At 44.1% G+C, this 25,663-nt stretch overlaps 1 long non-coding RNA gene across 4 annotated transcripts in view; it reads right to left on the bottom strand.

The window, feature by feature from the left end:
• LOC126213173 (uncharacterized) overlaps positions 1-25,663 on the bottom strand; it is a 382,402-nt gene that overhangs the window by 6,896 nt on the left and 349,843 nt on the right. For all 4 annotated transcript variants that reach the window (XR_007541099.1, XR_007541100.1, XR_007541097.1 and 1 more), the window contains 2 exons: positions 22,756-22,824; positions 2,935-2,991 (listed from right to left, as the gene is read on the bottom strand). This is a non-coding gene — a long non-coding RNA (uncharacterized LOC126213173). The remainder of the gene's footprint in view (positions 1-2,934; positions 2,992-22,755; positions 22,825-25,663) is intronic.

Genomic DNA, 25,663 nt, shown 5'->3' with positions numbered 1-25,663 from the left:
TGTACAAATTGTAAATAGTCTTTCGCTCCCTGTATTTTACCCCTGCCACCTTTAGAATTTGAAAGAGAGTATTCCAGTCAACTTTGTTAAAAGCTTTCTCTAAGTCTACAAATGCTAGAAATGTAGGTTTGCCTTTCCTTAATCTTTCTTCTAAGATAAGTCGTAAGGTCAGTATTGCCTCACGTGTTCCAACATTTCTACGGAATCCAAACTGATCTTCCCCGAGGTTGGCTTCTACCAGTTTTTCCATTCGTCTGTAAATAATTCGCATTAGTATTTTGCAGCTGTGGCTTATTAAACTGATAGTTCGGTAATTTTCACATCTGTCAACACCTGCTTTCTTTGGGATTAGAATTATTATATTCTTCTTGAAGTCTGAGGGTATTTCGCCTGTCTCATATATCTTGCTCACCAGATGGTAGAGTGTATTCAGGACTGGCTCTCCCAAGGCCATTAGTAGTTCTAATGGAATGTTTTCTACTCCCGGGGCCTTGTTTCGACTCAGGTCTTTCAGTGCTCTGTCAAACTCTTCACGCAGTATCGTATCTCCCATTTCATCTTCATCTACATCCTCTTCCATTTCCATAATATAGTCCTCAAGTATATCGCCCTTGTTTAGACCCTCTATATACTCCTTCCACCTTTCTGCTTTCCTTTCTTTGCTTAGAACTGGGTTTCCATCTGAGCTCTTGATATTGATACAAGTGGTTCTCTTTTCTCCAGAGGTCTCTTTAATTTTCCTGTAGGCAGTATCTATGTTACCCCTAGTGAGATAAGCCTCTACATCCTTACATTTGTCCTCTAGCCATGCCTGCTTAGCCATTTTGCACTTCCTGTCCATCTCATTTTTGAGACGTTTGTATTCCTTTTTGCCTGCTGTATTTACGGCCTTTTTATATTTTCTCCTTTCATCAGTTAAATTCAATATTTCTTCTGTTACCCAAGCATTTCTACAAGCCCTCGTCTTTTTACCTACTAGATCCTCTGCTGCCTTCACTACTTCATCTCTCAAAGCTACCCATTCTTGTTCAAATGTAGTTCTTTCCCCCATTCCTGTCGATTGTTGCCTTATGATCTCCCTGAAACTCTGTACAACCTCTGGTTTAGTCAGTTTGTCCAGGTCCCATTTCCTTAAATTCCCACTTTTTTGCAGTTTTAGTTTTAATCTACAGTTCATAACCAACAGATTGTGGTCAGAGTCCACATCTGCCCCTGGAAATGTTTTAGAATTTAAAACCTGGTTCCTAAATCTCTGTCTTACCATTATATAATCTATCTGAAACTTGTCAGTATCTCCAGGCTTCTTCCATGTATACAACCTTCTTTTATGATTCTTGAACCAAGTGTTAGCTATGATTAAGTTGTGCTCTGTGCAAAATTCTATCAGGCAGCTTCCTCTTTCATTTCTTAGCCCCAATCCATATTCACCTATTATGTTATCTTATGTATTTCAACTAAATTATTTTCTCAGAATAACACATAAATGCTGTACTAACGTTTGCGCTACTTATACAGTGTAATTTTATTTTTGGAGTTCTTTCTGTGGAAGGAACAGATAGAAGCTGAAGAGAGGTTTCATTCTTAAGACCAAGGGAAAAACAGAAATGTGATTATCTCTGAAGATCTCGTAGAGTTAATTCAAAATGAAACAAATCACTGTTGGCCTCAGCAAGATAACAGTAACAAACAATTCAGAAGGAACTGGAGTAGCCGAACTATGTTTTTTTGCCATATCATTTTGAATGACGTGGAACAAGAAATTATATTTAGTAGAGTACTGGAGTAAAGACAAACTTCTGCAAAGCAATATTTTTGGAGAAGTAATGGCTAGAGATCACTATTCCAAATTATTATGAATGCTGCATTTCAACCATGATGTCGATTCTACCAATGATTGTTATACAAAATACAGAACATTATCACTGATTTATTACAAAAAAAAAATTAGTCAGTCATTTCAACCATTCCAAAAGCTGTGCATAGACGAAAGTTTACTTTACATACAGCCACTAATTTTAGGAACATAATCCACAGCGACATGTTTTTGGGGTCAAGCTACCATCATCCGGCTTCAAAATTAATCCTACAAAAAATGCACTTCAAAAACACTCAAGGTAAAAATAGAAAAACAAATAAAATTACTCAGCTACGAAGTCCTTGTCTTACTTGAAAAGTGGTAACATCAGATTCCCTGCTTCCTTATCCATGTTAACACACATCCTTTGAAGTGCTGCTTTTAAGGCACCACTTATTTATAAACATGTGTGCAGCTATGACGTGCACTGAGAGGCAGCTGGTGTGACTGATGTTTACTGCCGTACATAAACAACGTTTTGAAGAATATGCAGATAAGGATGCAGGGAATCTGGTGCTTCCAGTTTTAAAGTAAGATGATAGTCTACATGTCTGAATAAACTTATATTTTGACCTCCAGTGCTTCTGAAGTGCATTTTATGTAGGGTTAACTTAGACAGCCTGATGATGAGAGCTCGACTCTCGAAACACATTGCTCTGGACTTGTTCCTAATATTGGTGACTGTATGCTAAAATATTTATAAACTGCGGAACCTTTTCACACCCAGTTGCATAGACAGACATTTCAGGAAAGACCTCATACAGGCATTTGTTTGGAGTGTTTCGCTGTACAGAATGAGATAAGAACACAAGCGGCAGACCGAGACTGGAATACTTTGCCTAGATCATGGACAGTAACGACTGCACCACATACCACTCTCAAGATGAAGGCCCAAGAAAGAAAAGCTTTGTGCACTGCCGACAACCAACCTGACGATTGAAGAACTAAGAAGAAGAAGACAAACAACAGAACCACAATTTCATTGAGAAAATGAGTTGCAGTCAGGCCTTCTTACTGAGCTTATTGCAACTTGTATTCTAGTTGTAAGTAATGAAATATTATAAAACTCAGTGACTCACCAGATTTATTAGCAATGGGTGACTGCCAACTTCAAAGTCCTCCAGCGATTCATCAAGCTGGAAAAATTTACAACAGATGTCAGATTTATAATGTTTTCGTGGTGTATGAAATTTACATGACGGAAATTATGTTTAAAAGGTTTAATTCTCTGTTTCCTCATGGTACATTACTGAATACTTTTGACACTTCACTTTTCACTTCAAGTAATCATAACAAGGGCCCACATTTTTATGACAAGTCATATTTTTTCCTGAACTTCATGGTGTATTTAACAACAATTTATGCATAAATTCAGATGTTATAGTATAGATAAATGTACTTCTATTATGCATCCAAAGTCATATTTACATCTTTTTTTTCAGTAACAGGTTATATTTCCGCCAACTTTTGCAAAACTTTATATATTTGTTGTATCTTATATGGACACACGAATAAAAACATGAAAATGTTGCTCACATGACAATGTTTCAGATTATAATGCCACAAATAAACTCAACAATTACTACAAAGCTTTATTTATCACGACTTTAGTAGACTGGTAGAAGCCGACCTTGGGGAGAATCAGTTTGGATTCCATAGAAATGTTGGATCATGTGAGGCATACTGACCTACGACTTAAGACTTATTTTAACATAGATTAAGGAAAGGTAAACTTATGTTTCTAGCATCTGTAGACTTAGAGAAGGCTTATGACAATGTTGACTGGAATAGTCTCTTTCAAATTCTGAAGGTGCCAGGGGCCAAATGGCTATTTACAATTTTTACAGAAACCAGACGGCAGTTATACGAGTCAAGGAACATGAAAGAGAAGCAGTGGTTGGAAAAGGAGTGAGACAGGGTTGTAGCCTATCCTCAATGTTATTCAGTCTGTATACTGAGCAAGCAGTAAAGGACACAAAAGAACAATTTGGAGAAGGAATTAAAATCCACGGAGAAGAAATAAAAACTTTGTTTACCGATGACATACTAGTTCTGTCAGAGACAGCAAAGGACCTGGAAGAGAAGTTGAATTGAATAAACAGTGTCTTGAAAGGGGGATGTAAGATGAACATCATCAAAAGCAAAACAAGAGGATAATGGAATGTAGTCGAATTAAATCAGGTGATGCTGAGGGAATTAGATTAGGAAATGAGACACTTAAAGTAGTAAAGGAGTTTAGCTATTTGGGGATAAAAATAACTGATGATGGTCGGGGCTATAAAATGTAGACTGGCAATGGTAAGGAAAGTGTTTCTGAAGCAGAGAACTTTGTTAACATTGAGTATAAATTTAAGAGTCAGAAAGTCTTTTCTGAAAGTATTCGTATGGAGTGTAGCCACGTATGGAAGTGAAACAAGTACGATAATTAGTTTAGACAAGAAGAGAATAGAAGCTTTTGAAATGTGGTGCTACAGAAGAATGCTGAAGATCAGATGGGTAAATCATGTAACTAATGAGGAGGTACTGAATAGAATTGAGGAGAAGAGGAATTTGTGGCACAACTTGACAAGAAGAAGGGATCGGTTGGTAGGACATGTTCTGAGGCATCAAGGGATCACCAATTTAATATTGTAGGGCAGTGTGGAGGGTAAAAATCATAGAGATGAATACATTAAGCAGATTCAGAAGGATGTATGTTGCAGCAGTTACTTGGAGATGAAGAAGCTTGCGCAGGATAGAGTAGCATGGAGGGCTGCATCAAACCAGTCTCAGCACTGAAGACCACAATAACAGTAGACAAGTAGCATTACACACTAGTCAGTTTGCTGATGTAAGACATTGTTGGGTGGGGCCAACAAAACATTCTCAAAACTAACAAAGGCACCTCCCGACATGATAAACATCGCACACGTGGTCAAACTATTCAGTGAGAATATAAACCCAAGTGGTTCAACAAAAGCGGTCCATCAGCATGGAGTTGCAAGGTTTCGTTCGTGAGTTTGATGATAAGTTATTCAGCACTGGTGGGGAAATGTTATTTTGTTAATTAAGTGAAGTCAAAGTTAGTGCAGAAAAGCACTTTAATGTGCAACAGCACTGTAATACCACCAAATACAGCAGCTGTGTGAAGAGAAATGCTGAAAATAGCAGCAGACAAATGCTGTTAGTTGAGCAGACAGGTTCATCTTCAATTGTACAAACATTTGAAGACAGGTGAAATGATGGTGTCTTGCAACATCCTATCTGAGAAGCTGAAGAATCCACATTTCAGACAGTTCTTGGGAAGTACACAAAACATCCTGTTCCAGGTTAATCTATATTGAGAAAGAACAGGAGTACAGGAAGAGTTGTCTCAGATGAAGAAAGAAAGAAAATATCTGAAAGAATGAAGAAATATTGGGCAGACAGAAGAGCAAAACACCTTTCATATAAGAATAGCCTCTAGTAATTATATTACCTAAATATATTAAGTTATTGTTGAACCAAATTGTATCCATGTGTAACAACTTGTTTAGAACTTTGTATTTTTGACTGCAGTGGTCCAATGAAGGCCATAAAATAAATAATAATAATAATAATAATAATAATAATGAGAAAGAACTATTTATCAGTGTGCTATGAAGAGTAGCTCAAAAAAATGAATTAGTGTTGCTGAACTAAAGATCAACGCCCCTATACAAAGGTACCAATGTGGGGGGACATTATGTTGCAGATGTTATGGGGTGTTCTGAAAGTTGACAGGCCTGGAAAAATGTTCCTCCTAATGCGTTAAACTCTCGAGAGAGAGTACAAAATTCAACAGTTGCCATTTTGTTTCACAACTCTGTGAAGCTACTGTGACAAGATGTTGTGAGCAGAGAAAATGTTTTGCTTCTGGCAACAGATGGTGCTTCATACACGGCTAAAGCAGCCGAGGGCTTCAAATTCTCTACCGCAGTATGGTTTATGTCATTTGACTCGTGCATGCGCTACGCAGAGTTGCAGAAGAGGTGCGATCAAATTGCTTTGATGTAGGAAAATGAATTACTTGTGGCACGACAATTAATGTGAACGTCCCGCTACAGGTGCAGAAATCCAAGGAACAAGCACCTTCACTGCCCCTCCTTCCCCCACCTTGTACTTAGATGATTGGATTTCAGGCTTAATGCTGCTGAATACTACTGGATGATCCACACTGAAAGAAAGGTAATCTTTTGTGAGCTCAATAGCTATGAATCAAGTGCTACCAAAACTGTGAAAGAGGTCTTTACACACACACACAAACACACACACACACCTTGTCTGGAAACTTGGCATCACCAATGCCAACTTTCCAGTGGTAACAAAAGCCATCACAAGACTGGCAGCTGCTGGTATTCAACTGCATTTTGGAAAATGATGTCAACAATGAAACAGGTCAGCAGTTATTGACCTCTCCTATCACCTTACTTAAAAGAGGAGTTTAACAATGGTGTATTTCAGTTTCTCTGGAAAAATGTCTTGACTCAGTTGATGCATTACATATTTCCAATAATACGAGGCTTATTTTATGAGAATAAATCTTTAGTACTCTACTGGAACACCATCAAAACCAGATAAGTTGTTATTGATGAATAAGTTCAAAATGGAAGAAATTTTAATCACGAAATAACTGTTACATGATAAACATCACCGTGAAGGTTGACAAGTATCAGACTGGTGCTTCACGATATGACACTTGCTGTTTCTGTGAGTGCATTTAGTTGATTACACTGTCAGTTTTAAAAGAAAACAGCTGCAGATCCTAAGAACAAAATCTGTAACTGTGTGCTACCGGCCGTTCTGCCAAGTTGTCAGTTACATTTTATGCACAATATTTCGACATCTCACGCAGCCGTCTTCCACGGATGCTACGAGTTTTGCTGTTACTCACTTCCCAGACTCCAAACAGAATGTGTGGAGTGGAGTCCACCCAGCAAGTGCACAAAACAGTAAAACTCACAGCACCTAAAGAAGAAGGCTCGTCCAGTTGTTGAAATATTGTGCACGAGATGGAAACGACAACTCAGCAAAACACCAGAGTGTACACCTATGATCAGTCACCCTGAGATAACCAGAGAGGTCACAACAGTGCTGTTCAAAACACAAAATTGTTTGTCATGCAGCATTCCATACTCCTAGATTTCTGTAAAGCATCTGACACGGCACCACACTGCCGACTGTTAATGAAGGTACGAGCATACGGAATAGGTCCCCAGATTTTGCGAGTGGTTCAAAGACTTCTTGAGTAACAGCACCCAGTACATTGTGCCTGATGGTGTGTGTTCATCAGAGACAGGAGTGTCCCAGGAAAGTGTGACAGGAAAGTTGTTGTTTTCCTACATATGTAAATGATTTGGTGGACAGTAGTCTGCGGTTGTTTGCTAATGTTGCTGTGGTGTACAGTAAGGTGCCATCGTTGAGTGACTGTAGGAGGATAGTTGATGACTCAGACAAAATTTCTAGTTGGTGTGGTGAATGGCTCCTACCTCTAAATGTAGAAAAATATAAGTTAATGCAGATGAGTAGGAAAAACAAACCCACAGTTTACAAATAATGAGATGCTTGACACACTCATGTCAGTTAAATATCTAGGCGTAATGCAAAGCGATATGAAATTGAATGAGCATATAAGGACTGCAGTAGGGAAGGCGAATGGTCCACTTTGGTTTATTGGGAGAATTTTTGGAAAGTGAGGTTCATCTTGTAACGACAACTGTACATATAATAATTTTTTCCTTTATGAATTTAGATAAATTAATGTTAGCAGGGTTTTGAACTTCTTTTTCGGCTCGTATCGTGATGTTAAGGAGACTGTGAGCAACTTTGTAATGAATATTATTATTTATGTTAGATTTCAAATGATGTGATAATCAAAAGAAAGTGTACTTAATGTTAAACTATTATAAAATGTGGAAATTGTAATTTAAACACTTGGTCCATACGTAGGTAATGCATTAGGATATGTGTAGTAGAAAACCTGTGGTGAATACCCTACCTGTAGGGGAGCGGGAAAAGGTGGAGGCAGGCGAGCGCGGGAAAACGCACACTGGGCGCGGTTCGGCACGACGGGCTCAGTAGTCAGTCGGAGGCGAGCATCAGTAAGAGTCGGAGTTATGAATTGGTCAGAGGAACAAGTACTGTACCGAGGCGGCTACCTAGGAACAGTGGATTCCATTGAGCCTCGGGTACACCGATTCCGACGACTACCTGGCATGGCTATATTCTGAGGCACAAAATTGGAAAGATTACGACGCTAAGAAGATGGAAAGTGCCTATGTAGCGTGAGCCTTAGCCGCGCTTGTATGTGTGCCGTGCTGCCTGCTATCTCGCTGCCCGCCAACCTCCGCACCGACTTGCACAGGTCAAACATTTATTTCATCTTTAGAAGTGTATCTGTGTGGACCAGTGTCGAAAATGTTTCTAACTGTTCAATAATAACGTGACTTTTACCAGAATTGCTTTAGCCATGACTTATCCTGATCACTGACCTAGACAGGATCCTTACCTCGTATTGTGCAACCCGAGTATCCTGAACTGAAAGTTTATAATTAGTGTAAATGAGAATTATCAGCAGTCAAACATTTGCTATAAAGAAATTTACATTTCTGTGGGTTATTACAAATGTTGGTAAAGAACAAAAGTATAACTAAATTGGAAGAGAGTTTTTTTGAATTGAGTTAGCGATGTTATTTAATTAATCTGAGATAGAAATAACGACAGTTAAATTATTCAGAAGTAAGATAAAAGAGTAGTTATCCATAGATTGATAATTTTGAGTGTTAATTTGCCTTTTGGTACTTAACAGTTTCAGTATAACGACCATAACAGTTTCAGGCCCCCCCCCCCCTTCTATTGTCCATTCTTTCAAACCTTGAAATGTGCTGATCAGATTTGACCAGTGAAGTTACTTTCTATATTGAACCTAAGTGTATTAGTGTTGTTTTTTCAATTTCAATAGTGACATGGTATGTGTGTTTTCAAAACTGTGCACTCTAGGGAAATCTATGCCCGATTTCAGTCTGATCACTATACATAATGCAGTTCGTAGCAATCATTGCTGTGTGGTGTTGTGTAAATTTAGCTCGTTCAAATTAGTGCAAAAGGAGAAAGCTTTAGTTCAGTGGATTTTTCCGGGTCCAAACTTTGCCATATAACGCATCATTATTACGTGTTACTATGCTTGTACATGCACCCACTTGTACAAGGAAAAGCTCACTCATTGCCTTAGTAGGCTGGCGACCGAATTATTAATTATAGGTAGCATCTACTGTGTGTACTCCTTGTCCATGCGAACGAACAATTATACTTTACATTTGCTTGATGCATCACTGTAGTTATTTACTGATTACAAGTCCGATCTTGCTTCTATTAGGTACACGCGGTCAATTTATGTACTAAAATCCTTGTTTATAAGGTGAAGCCCGTGAACTTATTACAGTACAGGCTTTATACAGCTAACGTACGTCCGTTTAAGGGCGGTAACGTTACACGTGGCTTTCGTGTGACAGGACTATTTGTTCTGTTGGAGTATAAGCTACGTAAACGTTAACGATATCAGCTTGCGGTCACGTTACACGTGGCTTCCCGGTGACAGGACATCCAGTTGCTGTCGGTTACAAATTAATGTAAAGATCGAACAGTGGATGTTCAGTGGCACGAATAGCAATAAAAGTCAGTAAAATAAATTGCAGTGAGCGTCAAGTATAATAGTGTGGTATAGTTGGCATTCAATATGGACAGGAACGTGGGCAGTGTAAATGCGCCAAGCGAAATGGAGAATGCGGCTGACAGTAGCCGGAGTTTACGCGGCCAGATAACAGATGGCGTTAGCGGAAGACAATTGGCGTACATACAGTACCATGAACACGTCAACGAACAGATTGAAATGTTGAGATCGCCTCGAACGCAGCAAGAAATGAAACAGGAAGGAGAGGGTGACTTGGTAGATGATAGTGGGTACGTGAACGAATCCACTGACATGTTTGATTCACCACAAATAAAGAAAGAACCGAAAGAAACTTCTGAAGTAGAATCGGAACACATCGATCCTGTAGAACAAAACAGTATAAAAATTTTAAGTATGAACGACTTATTTGAACAATTAACCAAACAAATTGCAGGACAGAATGAGCAGCTTAAAACGCACGTTGATGAGCAGCTCAAAACGCAGGGCCATCAGCTCAAAACACAGAATGAACAGCTAAAAACGCAAAATGAGCAACTTCAAAAACAAGTCGGCAATCAGGTGAATCAGCTTAAAGCACACGTTGCAGAGCAGCTCAAAACACAGAGTGATCAGATTAAAGCACAGGTCGAGGGACAGGGAATTAAAATTAGTAATAAAATAGAACAAGTAGAACAGAAAGTGGGTAATTTAAGTTCTGTGGTAAATACTCTGAAATTTGAAATTGATACCATTAACAGAAATATGGATACTATGCAGGGGGAAATTGTTAACATTAACAGTAGGTTCGATGTTGAAATTCTCAACATCCAAGAGAAAGTAGAACCTCTGGTTGAAACTAAGATAGACGAAAAAGTTTTCGGTCTCAAAACTGAGATCGTAAACGAATGTCAACATGGAATATTGCGGTTGGAAAAGGTAGTTTTAGAAACTGAAAGGGATTTAGATAAAAAAGTAACCGGATGTGTTCAAAACTGTGAACAAAATACTACGAAAATTCAAGGCAGAATTTTCGATCTGGAAAGCAAAATTAAAGATAGGCCTGGTGTTGTCTGTAATGGCACACCGATTACGAAGCTGTTAGAAGGCGAGGAACGCTTCGATCCAGCCAAGAAACATAACGGGTGGCATCCGTTAGATTTCATTAAAAATTGCGAGAGAGTATTTCCTGAGCACTTGTCTGATCAGGAAAAGATAAATGTAGTAATTAGCGCCTTAGCAGGTGATGCTAAGCGCTGGGGAATAAATTTAAATACCGAACGAATGACGTTCGAAGAATTTAGGCAGAGATTTACGGAAGAATATTGGTCTGAACAAAAGCAGGACCATTTATGGCGGGAGTTCATCATGGCCAAACAGCATGACAACAGGGGCAGGAATTCTTTAAAAGATTTCTGCGAGCATTGGTACCGAAAATTGACACACTTAAGAGGTAGAAGATCAGATTCGGAAATTATCTGGGAGCTACATAAAAAGCTTCCGGAAGATTCAAAGAGGTATGTAGGAAGCAATCATCGCAGCTTCCAGGCTTTTCTCGAAAGAGTCGAAGACGAAGATCATTGGCGCGAAAGTCGTGCCAATTATCAAAATTTTGGTAACCGTAATAATCGTAATAATGACGAACGAAATGACGGCAAAGGATTTCGCGTCAATATGATACAAAGAGGTAGAGGCAGAGGAAGAGGTAGAGGAAATTATTCAGGTCGCGGTAGAGAGTATACCGCGCAAAATAATAGCGACGCGGGAAACTAATTTCCGCGAACGTTGCGGGCCAAACGGAAGCGGACAATACATACCGGCCCCGATTTGAGAAAAGATACCGGACCGACCGTAATGTAATGAGACAGGCTAGGGACAGACACGGCACGCCGCGACGTGTTGTGGCGAAACAAGCGTCAGCTGCGAGCCAGAATGAGTCATTTCTGCCGCACAGACCGCTACATGTTAACAGGCGAGTGGAGCATCAGAGGGCAACGGCCCCGCCTAGCAGAACATCTGTTAGGAAAGAAGCCGCTAGAAATACGGCAGCAGTAGATACGAACATAGCCGTCAGAGCTAATGAAAATTTTACGAGTGATAATTCCGTGGCAAAGGAAACAATAAATGAAACTGTGAATACACAGAGAGGTGCGGTTAGCAGTGTTTGCAATGAGATAAAAGGCGAGGATGAATTAGCAGAAGTAACTAATTGGCGTGTGCAGATCGATGATCTGTACAAGGGCCTAAAGCAATGTGAGTGGGAGGATTTTAAGAAGGAGTATGAGGCGAAGAAAGTAGTTAATAGGAAAGAAAATGATAGGGACATCGATAAGGTGACGTGGCCCGAATTGGAAGAGGAGAGAATAAATAGCGCCGCGCAAAGTACGCGTGCCGCCAATAGGATGCAGATTAAGGGTAGGAAGGATTTGGAGGATGAAATCCTCAGCATTGACGAAGAAATAAATTCTGCTAACAGTCCGCCAATAGTACAAGCTGCGACCGAGAGGCACCGTGGAGAAGGGGCAGATGATTACCTGAAAGTAATCAAAGTCCACGAGGATTAAACTGAATATGAAGTCAAAGTGGATGTGAATAAAGCTGCGGATGAGGCCATTTTGCCAAAAGAGGAGATTGAGTTAAAATCCAAGCCTGACGACAATACAGAGGAAGAACTTAGTGCCTGTCTCAGAAAAGCTTTTATGTTAGAACCTGAAAGCGATCCGGAATGGTCGGATTCCGACGATAGTTCGGATGATGAAAGATACGCAAATATAGAAGAAAATGAAAGTACTAACTTTCCCTATTGTGCGAAAGTAGCGTACTTAAGTGAATCTGGTACTGAGGAAGATAGTAGTGATGACTCTAGTGAAGATGAATTTTTAGGTGTAGACGAAAGTAAATATACTTTTACTGAAAGAGGGTATGAGAAAATTAGTGAAAATTTTCCAGAGCAAGATACAGTAAATAGAAGTGGGCAAAAACCGAATGAATTATTCAGTAATGTAAAACAAGGGCATAATTTGCAGGAACCTCCAGATGATTCTATACTGGGGCACGCCTTAATAAATGTTTTGAAGGAGTGTGAATTACAGGAACAAAAAGAACCACCTGATAAAATAATAGCAGAACAGGAAATGTTGTACCTTGCTAAAGACTTTGAAATTTCAAAACCTAAAAAGCCACCTGATGAGACGAAACGTTGGCAAGATCTGAATGGCTTAGTGAAAGATGTAGAAAATAGGTCAGACTAAACGAAGACATCGAAGCAATTCAGAAGCTGGCTGCTAGATTTGTTACTAATATGTTTCAACAATAATCAAGTATTATGGAGATGCATCAAGAACTCAAATGGAATCACCGGAGGGAAGACAGCGTTCTTTTCGAGGAGCACTATCCAGAAAATTTAGAGAGCCACCATTTGTGGCTGACTGCAGAGCGATTCTACTGCCGCCAATGTACAGTTCTTGTAACGACCACGAAGATAAGCTCAGAGAGATTAGGGGCCACATGGAGGCATATAGACAGTTGTTTTTCCCTTGCTCTATTTGCAGCTAGAACAGGAAAGGAAATAACTAGTAGTAGTAGAGCATGCCTTCCAACATGCACCATACAGTGGCTTGCAGAATCTGGATGTAGATGTAGATTTCTATGAACATTGTTATTTGTCATGTAGCTAATATGAATTTTCAATTCTTAAATCTACAGATTCAGATAATTTTAGAAGGAATGGCCAACAAGGAATGTTTACCATTTTCTTATCAACTGCCAAATGTTCCTGCCCAAATATCTTTGCTTTATGTTTGTAGTATATGTTGATATCCTTTGCACCAGAGTACGTAACTTAACTCCGAATACTATACCCAAAGGAACCTGTGCAAATCACTTTTCAGTTGAAGGAAATTTTAATTATAAGCAACAAAAATCGTTGTGACATAAATGTACCAGGAAGTGAGTGTAAGAATTTCGAGATCCATAAAGCAGCCTCTGCAAGAGGTACTACTTTACACAATATTCTTGCTGCTCAGTTCTCCTGAATAAAAACATTATTTATTTTAACAATATTGTGAAAAGCCATACAGAGGACTAGAGGACGGACGGACGGACGGACGGACGGACGGACGGACTCTCTCTCTCTCTCTCTCTCTCTCTCTCTCTCTCTCTGCAGTCGTATATGCGCCCGGCAGGAGCAGCTATCCAGTTGTGATGGTAAGGAGGCGGCATGGGGTGCAGAGTGGGGTGGGGGAAGGTGTCGTGCTGCTTGTGGGAGCTTGCAAGGGCGCAGTGGGGATAGGGTAGTGTATTTAGGTGCAGTTGGGAGGTTTGTATGTGTGGGGAGTGGGGGGGCAGGGGGAGGAGGATGGGAGGTTTTTTTGTTTTTTTTTGGATTGGGTTTAAGGGCGCTCAACTACTGAGGTCATTAGCGCCCAGTCACTGGTGTTACAGCACATGGCATCTAGTAAAACTCAAGGGGAGGGGGGGACACCAGAAAGACCTAACAAAGATGTAGATAAAATAAGTAAAAAGGTTAGATGTCTTTGGACAAGCCAGTCAGAGTTATAAAACGCAGAACACGAGCAGCTGCTCGAGCGTCATCAGCTAAAATATCTGGTACGGTAGACGGCAGGGACAGGACAACACGAAATTGACTAAAACGGGGACACGACAATAAAACATGGCGCACTGTTAAGGCCTGTCCACAAGGGCACTGCGGGGCTGGGTCACCGGAGAGCAGGTAGCGGTGGCTAAACCGGCAATGCCCAATTCTCAACCTTGTCAGAAGGACCTCCTCGCGCCGAGATGGTCGGGAGGTTGTCGTCCAAGGAGTTGGGACCGGTTTTACTGCCCGGAGCTTGTTTCCTGAGAGGGATGACCAAGCATCCCACCACAACGACACAAGCCTCTTACATACATCCCCCCGAACGTCCGATGACGGGACACAATGGGAGGCTGGCCGAGGCAGGAGGACTGCAGCCTTGGCTGCAGCATCCGCAGCCTCATTCCCAGGCACTCCTACATGTCCAGGAACCCACAGAAAGCTGACGGAACCACCATTATCAGCCAAAGAATGGAGGGACTGCTGTATCCGTCGAATCAAGGGATGGACCGGATAGGGAGCTCCAAGGCTCTGAAGAGCACTGAGTGAGTCAGAGCAGAGTACATACGATGAATGGCGGTGGCGGCGCGCATACTGAACGGCCTGATGGAGAGCGAAAAGCTCGGCCGTAAAGCTGGAACATTGGTCGAGGAGCCGGTATTTAAAGGTGGCGGCCCCGACGACAAAGGCACAGCCGACACCATCGTCAGTTTTGGAGCCATCGGTGTAAATAAAGGTGTGTCCGGCAAGTCGAGCACGAAGTTCGACAAACCGTGAGCAATACACTGCAGCCGGAGTACCCTCCTTCGGGAGTGAGCTGAGGTCGAGATAAACCTGAACCGGAGCCAGGAGCCAAGGCGGTGTCGGGCTCTCACCCTCTCTGAAGGTGGTAGGGAGGGCAAAATCCAATTGTCGAAGCAGGCGACGGAAGCGAACTCCGGCGGGCAGCAGGGCAGACACATACAACCCGTACTGACGGTCAAGAGAATCGGCGAAGAAGGACTTGTAAGAGGGGTGGTCGGGCATAGACAACAGCCGGCAGGCATACCGACACAGCAGTACGTCGCGCCGGTAGGTCAATGGTAATTCGGCAGCTTCAGCATAAAGACTCTCGACAGGACTAGTGTAGAAGGCTCCGGACGCAAGACGTATCCCCCGATGGTGGATGGAGTTGAGCCGGCGTAAGAAGGATGGCCGAGCGGACGAGTAGACGAAGCTCCCATAATCCAGCTTCGATCGGACTATGGACCGATACAAGCGAAGCAGGACAGTGCGATCCGCTCCCCAAGATGAACCACTAAGAACTCTGAGGACATTAAGGGAACGTGTACAACGGGCCGCCAAATAAGTGACATGTGGAGACCAACACAGTTTCCTGTCCAATGTGAGCCCTAGAAACTTAGTTGTGTCCACGAATGGGAGAAAAACGGGACCGAGATGTAAGGACGGCGGAAGGAACGCTTTATATCGCCAAAAATTGATACAAACCGTCTTCTCTTCAGAGAACCGGAAGCCATTTGCCACGCTCCATGAGTAGAGGCTGTCGAGACAGCGCTGAAGGCAGCGCTCCAGGAGGCATGTTCTCTGGGCACTGCAGTAGATCGCGAAGTCATCGACAAAGAGAGAGCCTGAGACATTAGATGGAATGCAATCCATAATTGGATTGATCGCTATGGCAAAAAGGGCTACGCTCAAGACGGAGCCCTGAGGCACTCCGTTCTCCTGGAGGAAGACGTCGGACAATACGGAACCCACACGTACCCTAAACGTTCGATCCGTTAAAAAGGAATCAATAAAAAGGGGCAGGCGACCGCGTAGGCCCCACCTGTGCATAGTGCGGAGGATACCTCCCCTCCAACAGGTATCATAAGCCTTTTCCAAGTCGAAGAACACGGCTACCGTTTGGCGCCTTCGCAAGAAGTTGTTCATGATGAATGTCGACAAGGTCACAAGGTGGTCAACAGCGGAGCGCCGGCGACGAAAGCCGCATTGGACATTAGTAAGTAGTCGTCGAGATTCAAGAATCCAGACTAACCGAGCATTAACCATGCGCTCCATCACCTTACAGACACAGCTTGTAAGAGAAATGGGGCGGTAACTAGAAGGAAGGTGTCTATCCTTCCCAGGTTTGGGTATAGGAACGACAACGGCGTCACGCCAACGCATGGGGACTTGACCTTCGGTCCAGACGCGATTGTAGGTACGAAGAAGGAAGCTTTTGCCCTCCGGAGAAAGGTGTGCCAGCATCTGAACGTGAATGGCATCTGGCCCCGGAGCAGAGGACCGGGACAGTGCAAGCGCACGTTCGAGTTCCCGCATAGTAAAGGGGGCATTATAAGTTTCCAGATTCAGCGAGTGGAAGGAAGGTCGCCGAGCCTCTTCTGCCTCTTTCCTGGGAAGGAAGGCAGGATGGTAATGGGCGGAGCTTGAAACCTCCGCGAAAAAGCGGCCAAAGGCGTTGGAGACAGCCACAGGATCAACAAGGACCTCATTACCTGAGGTCAGGCCAGGTACCGAGGAGTGGGCCTTAATGCCCGACAGCCGGCGCAGGCTACCCCAAACGACGGAAGAGGGAGTAAAACTGTTAAAGGAGCTGGCGAAAGAGGCCCAACAAGCTTTTTTGCTGTCTTTGATGACGCGACGGCATTGCGCTCGGAGTCGTTTGTATTCAATACAATTCGCCAACGTAGGATGGCGGCGAAACGTGCGTAAAGCACGGCGCCGAGCACGGATAGCGTCCCTACAAGCCTCGTTCCACCAGGGGACGGAAACGCGACGTGAAGAAGAGGTAGTGCGAGGAATGGAACGTTCGGCAGCATTGATGATAACGGCCGTGAGGTATTCGACCTGACTGTCACAACTAGGAAAATCGCGGTGCGGAAAGGTCGCCAGGGAGGAGTAAAGTCCCCAGTCAGCTTTCAGTATGTTCCAGCTCGTAGGACGTGGGGATGGGGTGTGGTGCAGGAGACGAACGACACAGGGGAAGTGGTCGCTCGAATAGGTGTCAGAAAGGACATACCACTCGAACCGACGGGCAAGAGTGGTGGAACAGATCGAGAGGTCTAAGTGGGAGTAGGTACGAGTAGAGTCCGAGAGGAAAGTCGGGGCGCCGGTATTGAGGCAGACAAGATTGAGATGGTTGAAGACATCCGCCAAGAGTGAGCCTCTTTGACAGGATGCAGGAGAGCCCCAAAGGGGATGATGGGCATTGAAGTCGCCAAACAATAAGAACGGCGGGGGAAGCTGAACGATCAGGTGCATCATGTCAGCCCGACTAACAACAGATGACGGTGGAGTGTAGATGGTACAAACTGAAAAAGTAAAAGCAGGAAGAGTAATGCGGACAGCTATTGCTTGGAGTGGGGTGGTCAATGGGATGGGATGGTAGTAGACATCGTCCCGAACGAGCAACATGACCCCACCATGAGCTGGGATACCGTCCACAGGGGTGAGGTCATACCACTCCGAGGTATAGCGGGTGAAGACAATATGGTCAGTTGGGCGCAACTTGGTTTCCTGGAGACCAAGGACGAGCGGACAGATCAGGCGGAGGAGCAGTTGTAATTCCTCCCGATTAGATCGAATACCTCTTATGTTCCAGTGTAACAAGGCCATCGCTAGTCAAAAAAGAGGGGGAACGAGACGGGGGAAGAGCTGGTCACCTCGACAGCCGCGGAGGGCCAGGTTTCGAGGGAACAACGCTACAACCGGCGGGAGGCGGATCCTGTTCCATCGAGTCGTCGCCAGCTGCGGCCGCTGTCCCGGGTTGTGTAGTTTGGGCAGCATCATTCGCCGGCGATGGGCCAGCTGAGCGCCTGGCAGCTGAGCGTCCCGGCGAAACTGAGGACGGCCGGGAGCGGCGACTTACGGATGGAGCGTCAGACGAAACGCGCCGGGGTGGAGAGGGGGATAGAGATTTCTTCTTGGAGGCCTTCTTGGAAGGCCGAGGAGGCACAGGGATGGTGGGCTGGAGCCGAAGAAGGTCCTCACGCGCGGGGTCCGTTTTGGAACGCCGGACCTCAGAAGCTGGGGTCCGGGACGTTTCCCCGATGGACGCCTGAGAAGAGGAACGCTTCTCAGGTTGCGTGGGGGGAGGAGGAGGAGGAAGGGTGGCCCCTGGGGCAGAGGGGGTGGGGGCCACGGGGGAGGAGGATTTGGAAGGGAGGGATTTGGGAGGCGGAGGCGGAGCCCCCTTATGGGCGGAGGAGGCGTAGGGGGGACAGGATAGGGGTGAGGATACCGCGGAAGGAGTGGACACAACTGAGGCAAAAGAAGTAGTCAATGGCACGGGATGAAGATGGTCATACTTCTTCTTGGCCTCAGTATAGGAGAGCCGATCCAAAGTTTTGATTTCTTGTATCTTCTTCTCCTTCTGATAGGCAGGGCAGTCTGAGGATCTAGGCGAGTGGACGCCAGGACAATTAATGCACCGAGGTGGTGGGGTGCATGTATGTTCCTCACGAAGAGGGCGGCCACAATCGCCACAAAGGGGCTCAGCCTCACACCATGACGACATGTGCCCAAAACGCAAACACCTAAAACATCGCATAGGAGGCGGGACGTAGGGTCGCACGTCACACCGGTAGCACATCACCTTTACCTTCTCCGGGAGAACGTCCCCCTCGAAGGCGAGGATAAAGGCCCCAGTGTCAATGCGACGGTCTTTGGGGCCGCGCTGGACTCGCCGGACGAAATGCACGCCTCGGCGCTCCAGGTTGGCCCTGAGCTCCTCATCAGATTGTAGCAGGAGGTCACGATGAAAAATCACCCCCTGCGTCCTATTTAGTGCCAGATGTGGGACAATGGATACTGGGATGTCCCCTAGGCGGTCGCACGCCTGGAGCGCCGCCGACTGTGTGGCGGAGGTGGTCTTGATAAGAACGGACCCTGAACGCATCTTGCTGAGAGCCTCGACTTCCCCAAAGACGTCCTCAATGTGCTGAACAAAGAACATCGGCTTGGAGGTGGCGAATGTCCCCCCATCGGTTCGAGAACAGACCAAATAGCGGGGGAAGTACTTCGCCCCAAGCCGGCGGGCCTGTCCCTCCTCCCATGGAGTGGCCAAGGGGGAAAGGGCAGGAGAACCTGGACTTGAAACGGTACCTTTTCGTTTGAAAGACTCGGCCGCAGAGCGACCTGATACATGTTGACGTTTCATCTGCGAAACGTCCGCCCCGATACCACCCACTCCGACCAGGGGCTCTCCCCACGGGCGCCACCCAGCCGCAGCAAGGGCCACCTGGCAGGATGACCATTGCCGGGAGTCCTGATGCCCCAAGGAGACGGGCATCTACTCCTTGGCCGATGTGGGGAGGGTGCAGCTCAGGTATCGGCAGTACGATCCCTGTGTTGTCAGGGGGCTACAACCTAGAGGGTACATGACGACCCCACCACAACGGGCTGGCTACCGTGCTGGATTTCTGGTGCCATGGAAAGTCCATCATGATCGCTGGTGCAGATGGAGATGCACTATGGGCGTAACTTTGACAACCCATCAGGCGTTTAGGCCCAATTGGAGGAATAGTGGGTATGGTTACAACGCCTGTGCAATACTGAGTGCCAAGGTCTTAGAGCACTTAGGACCAGTGGTACACCACGTAAGGTGTCCTTCCCCAAAAGGCTCGTACTTCAGAAGAATTTTGAAAAATGTAGGTCAAACCCCAAGGGGGACCATCACATGAAAGGCCGAAACAGTTGAAACTCCTTTTAGTCGCCTCGTACGACAGGCAGGAATACCTCGGGCCTATTCTTACCCCGGACCCGCAGGGGGGAGGATGGGAGGGGAGGCAATTGGGAAAGGAGGAGAGAAGAAGAGATGGGGAAAAAGACTAGTGACTAATGGGTGTGTTAGTGGAATAGAAGACCGTGTATTGCTGGAGTGAGAGCAGGGAGGGGATAGGTAAGTGGAGGACAGGGACTAATGAAGGCTGAGGCCAGGGGGGTTACGGTAATATAGAATATATTGCAGACAGAGTTCCCACCTGCACAGTTCAGAAAAACTGCTTCCACAGGTAGTCCTACCTCTGATGGGGTAGAAGATGTCTGACCGGAGTATGTGGTTGGGAGAATGTACGAGATAGGTCTTACCTCTAGGTCTATTTCAGGGCACAGTGAGAGGCAGGCAAAACGGTTGCTCCAGTCGTACGTGGTGCCGAGGCACGAGATGAATGCTGCTCTGTAACCAGATGGTGAGTAAGTGGGAGGTGGTAGATGGCTGGAGAGACAAGGTATGCGAGATCTGCTTCTGTAAAAGGTTGGGAGGGTAATTTCGGTCTGCGAAGGTCTCGGTGGGATACTCGGTATATTTGCTCTGGCACTGCTCGTCCCTGCAGATGGGATGACCACAGGTGGTTAGTCTGTACGCGAGCAATTTCTCGGTACGGAATGGGTGGCAGCTGTCAAAGTGGAGGTACTGTCAGTGTTTGGAAGGTTTGGTATGGACGGAGGTACTGATGAAGCTATCCTTGAGGTGGAGGTCAGCACTGAGGAAGGTGTTGAGGTTTTGGGGGAATGTGGCTAGGGTTACCTCACCCTCAGTCCAGTTCATGAGGGTGTCGCCAATGAATCTGAAATGGTGAGGGGTTGGATTCTGGGGAGTTAGAAAATATTGCTCTAGATGGCCCATGAATAGTTTGGCATAGAATGACCCCATATGGGTGCCCATAGCTATTTATTTTCTGTGCTTTATCCCAGAAGACAACTCCTTATGAACACTATGGGGGGAAAAATAACAAAATAAGCCAACATCAAACAATGTAAAATTCAGAACGAATGATATATTATGAATAAGTGTGGCTTCAGCTGCCAAAGTCCGCAGTTGTGTGTGTGTGTGTGTTTCTGACAAAGGCCTTGTAGGTCAAAAGCTTATTTGTGACAGTCTTTTTGTTGTGCCTATCTGCGACTCAGCATCTCTGCTATATGGTGAGCAGTAACTTTCATTTTCATAAAACAAGCCAACAGTTTGTTTTACATTTACACAGGGGAAGATGCTACAAACAGTGTTACCTTTACTGTGTGGCCATTAATGTGTACTTCTGGTGCCACCATGTTTGAGTGCAGTACCCATTTCCAGCATTAAGTGCGGCACTATATACCGTATGGCCTAAACACTTCTTGAAACAGTTCGCACACTCTAAGCAGCCACTAATTACACTATAGCTTGGAACATTATGGCGAACTCACTCAATTTGACCTTTCATACAAAATTAGGGTTTCAACACTGCTGTGGTCTTCAGCACAAAGACTGGTTTGAGGCAGCTCTCCGTGAAGTCTATCTTTGGCAAGCCTCTTTCCTGATCACAGTATAGGTACAACAACCTACATCCACTTCAGTCTGCTTAGTGTATTCAAACCTTGTTCTTCCTTTACAATTTTAACCCTATCCCCTCCATCACCAAACTGACAATCCCTTGATGCCCCAGCATACATCCTCTTTTAGCCAAGATGTGACAAATTTCTTTTCTTTCTAATTTGATCCAGAACTACTTCACTAATTATCCACTACCACTTATCTTCAGCAGCCTTCTGTAGTATGACATTTCAAAAGCTCTTCTTCTCTTGCCTGAAATGATGACCGTCCAAATTTCTCTTCCATACAAGGCTATACTTCATATAAAGACGTTCACAAAAGACTCCCAAAGATTTAAATTAATATTCAATATTAAAAATTTTCTGTTTTTCAGAAACGATTTGCTCGCAACTGTCACAATGCATTTGATACGCCAAGCTGGCGGAGACCGTTCCTAGGGCGTGTGACATCTCAGTTGCGAGTGGCAGTGGACGGCAAACTGGACGGCAGCGGCTGTGGTGAATTCGACAGTTCCGGACTGGCAATGTCACTGCCTTCTGCTACCATAGCACAAACTTAAATCTTAAGTGTGCAGAGTACTACAGCTTTTCGACCGGCTGCTCGGCTGGGTCACAGAAGCGGAACACAGCCTCAATCGCCTAACGCCAATGCTAACAGCGTGCAGCAAGTGTCGTTTTGGTGCGGCCACTGGCAATGCCCTCTCAACACAATCTATTTGCCGACTCCTCGGCCCTGCCATGGTTTGTGCAGCTGGCAGACACTGGACTGCCAGCGGTCCGTGATAGGTGCGCTGCAGCAATTTGACTCTTACAGTTGTAGTCTTGTTTCTGTATAAGACATTTCTTTTCGCTCCCTGTATTTTATGCGTGACAACTTAAGAATTCCAAATAGTGCATTCCGAGCAGTGGCAGCAGGAGAAAAATACAAACGTATTGAAATCCGCAGGCTTTTGGAATCAGTGTCTTCTCCTCTCCGGTGCCTAAAGCTCACCAGACCTTTTCCTTCACCCCTCTTTCCATCCCTTTCAACTCTTCTGTCAGGAGAATGAGCCACTGGCTCTGAAAGCTTGCAGATTTCAATATCTTTGTACATGTTTCCTCCTGCTGCCACTTGGTGAGTAGATTTTCTACCTATTCAATTACATTATATTTTCAAAAATTGATTAATTTTTTTAATATATTAAATAGTGTATTCCAGTCAACAGTGTCAGAGATTTAACACATCTATCTAAAATGTATGCTTCAATCTATCTTCTAAGATACATCATGGGTCATTATTGTCTCTACTTAAGCCAATTCATTACCAAATGCAAATGTCTTAATAACAAAACTTACCACATGTTCTTCTTTGAGAAGCACTGTGACAAGTGAGACCAGCACAGGCTCTTCTGCCTTACAATACGCCTGAAAAAAGAATTAAACCTGTATCTCTGTACACTAGATATTAAAAGTGACTAGTTAACATTAACTTTAATCCAAACAAAAGGGAGCTCAATCACAACTAAAATAAAAAATGCAAAGTTAGGCAACATACACAACTACACATTGAGCAACACCCTCAGTCCTACCGATGAACAATTGGTACTAACTGTACACAATTTTGACAGGAGAGTGCATGACCGTGCTGCTAAGTAGACCCCATTTGTGGATGGGCAACCAGTCCAAGTCCACAACAGAGTCATATGAACTTACCCTACATTATGTCTTGTAGCATTACAATGGCTGTCTCTAACAGAATTACTTTCTCTGTGTCAACCAGCTCTGATTCCAGAAGGATCAGCAGTGCAGAACCCAAATTTCATTCTTCTCTTATGACATTGTGAGAGCCACAGATTGGGCCAAACAGCTGAACAGATTATTTCTAAACTTTCAAAAAGCATTTGAGTTGGTATGATGGCAATGCTTATGGACAGTACAACTGTATGTGATATCAAACAATATTTATGACTTCATTATCCACAATAGGCTGCACGCAAATACGGGCTGTACCCATAAGTATGACACATTATCCTGGTAAAAAGCAAATATCGAATGTAGCCTGCATTACAAAATTTTTGGGAAAGTTCAATTAGACAGTACTTTTAGTTCTATATCTCTCTCTTCCCTCTTCAAATCCCACATAACTCAGGGCAAATCCCCTCCCTCTCTCTCTCTCTCTCTCTCTCTCTCTCACACACACACACACACACACACACACACACACACACACACATAAACTCACTACTCACACACTTAACTGCACCTATTGACAGTTGTGTTCGATTCTAGTAATCGAGCAATTTACATTATATCATTTGTCAGTCCTTGAACAATGTGCAAATCATCCTCAAGACTCACTACATTTAATAATAATTTCCTAACAATATGAAATCCCTGTACACAATGGCAACATTTGCAAAGAGCTTCACAGAGCCAGCAAGCTAGCCTACCTGTACACTTATGCACAGTAGGTTGGTTGGTTGTTTTGGGGAAGGAGACCAGACAGCGAGGTCATCGGTCTCATCGGATTAGGGAAGGGCGGGGAAAGAAGCCGGCCGTGCCCTTTGAAAGGAACCATCCCGGCATTTGCCTGGAGTGATTTAGGGAAATCACGGAAAACGTAAATCAGGATGGCCGGACGCAGGATTGAACCGTCCTCCTCCCGAACGCGAGTCCAGTGTCCAACCACTGCGCCACCTCACTCAGTTGTTGCACAGTAGAATTTTCCAATTCACTCACTATCAACTGTAGTAGATAAGAAATTGCATCCACAGGCCTTCTCTGCTATAGCTAAAGGACATTCAATTAATAGGTATCTCATTAGTTCAGAGTGTAGATGAAAGTCAACGGAGGGGGGGGAATCAGTCAATAATCTATAGTCTGCCACTGATTAGAAAACAGATTGGAACACCGTGGTCTGATGAAAGAAAGAGACTTCATTCTGAAAGGATGAAACAAATTTGGGCACAAAGAAAGGCCAACCATCAAACATGACATTGATGGATTGTACCTCGCGTGGTCCTACTGGGCCCATACGTGAATAATAATCTGTCACTTATTATAACTTCATCAATATCAACTGCATGTTGCTGTGGTCTTCATTCAAAAGACTTTTGTTTTACGCTGCACCCTAATGGTACTGAGTATGTTACACCATGAGTGGTCAAATGTCTGGTATTTTTACCACAACGCATTTATCAAGTGCTATAAAACAAGGAAATCCACCAATAAATTACAACACTCTACCTACTGACCTATACTGAAATATTTATGTCGGCCCACAGTGTAATGTACCTCAAAGCTCTTGTGCCATTAGGCGTCATCATCAATAGCAAAAGGCAACAGCAAACATGCACAGTCAAACATAAAACTTTTCCTCTAACATCTCATGTTAGTATGTTATGCTCTCAAGGCACAGTTGTTAAACTAAAGCTGCTGCTGTCACCTACCAAAAATAGCACTCGACTGCAAAGCATATGTCAGAGCCCTCAACAACGTTACTTTCTACTGTAAAATTTATGAAAATCAAAAGTTCTAAAAATTCTAAAAACAATTACTACACCTGTGTTTCATTGTGTGCATCCATACGGAAGACAACTGAAAACATTAAACCTAATGCCGCTAATTCGAATAAATCTGTTGCTGTTCCCTGAGGAGATATCGCTAAAGTGACACTAGTGTCGTCCAATTTAACACGCAAACTGTGCCTCGAGAGTGTAACGTGCCAATATGAGATGTTCTGAGAAGAGTTTTATGTATGACAATGCACATTTGCTGCTGGATTTTACTGCTGATGATGCCTAATGGCACAGAAGCCTTATGGTATGTTACATTAAAGGGAGATATAAATATTTTTATATGGGTCAGTATGTGTAGTATTGTGATTTCTTAACTGGTTTCCATATTTTATAGAACTCAATAATGAGGTAACATAGTCCCAAACATGTTGCGGTAAAAGTATCACACATCTGACAACTGGTGGCATAACATCCTCAGTACCGATTCACATGCCTGCTGTACAATGGCTTTGCAACAAATAAGCAGCTTCCCACATCGGTGTATCCCGATCAGACCTCTTCTTCACGCACAACTACCACAATCTATATCTTTTCGGACCTGCTTCCCGTAGTTACACCTAGGTTTCCCTCTACAATTCTTACCCTCCACACTTACTTACCGAGTGGAACAACACGGCACTGAAAACAGGCTACTTCTGTTCTCAGAGAGCTGGCAACGACGTACCACATTTTCCTCTGACACGGTC

This window comes from Schistocerca nitens, chromosome 11 (genome assembly GCF_023898315.1).
Source record: "Schistocerca nitens isolate TAMUIC-IGC-003100 chromosome 11, iqSchNite1.1, whole genome shotgun sequence".
Taxonomy (NCBI): Eukaryota; Metazoa; Arthropoda; class Insecta; order Orthoptera; family Acrididae; genus Schistocerca; species Schistocerca nitens.
Note: the sequence above shows the minus strand (reverse complement) of the source record. Positions and strands in the feature narration are given on the sequence as shown.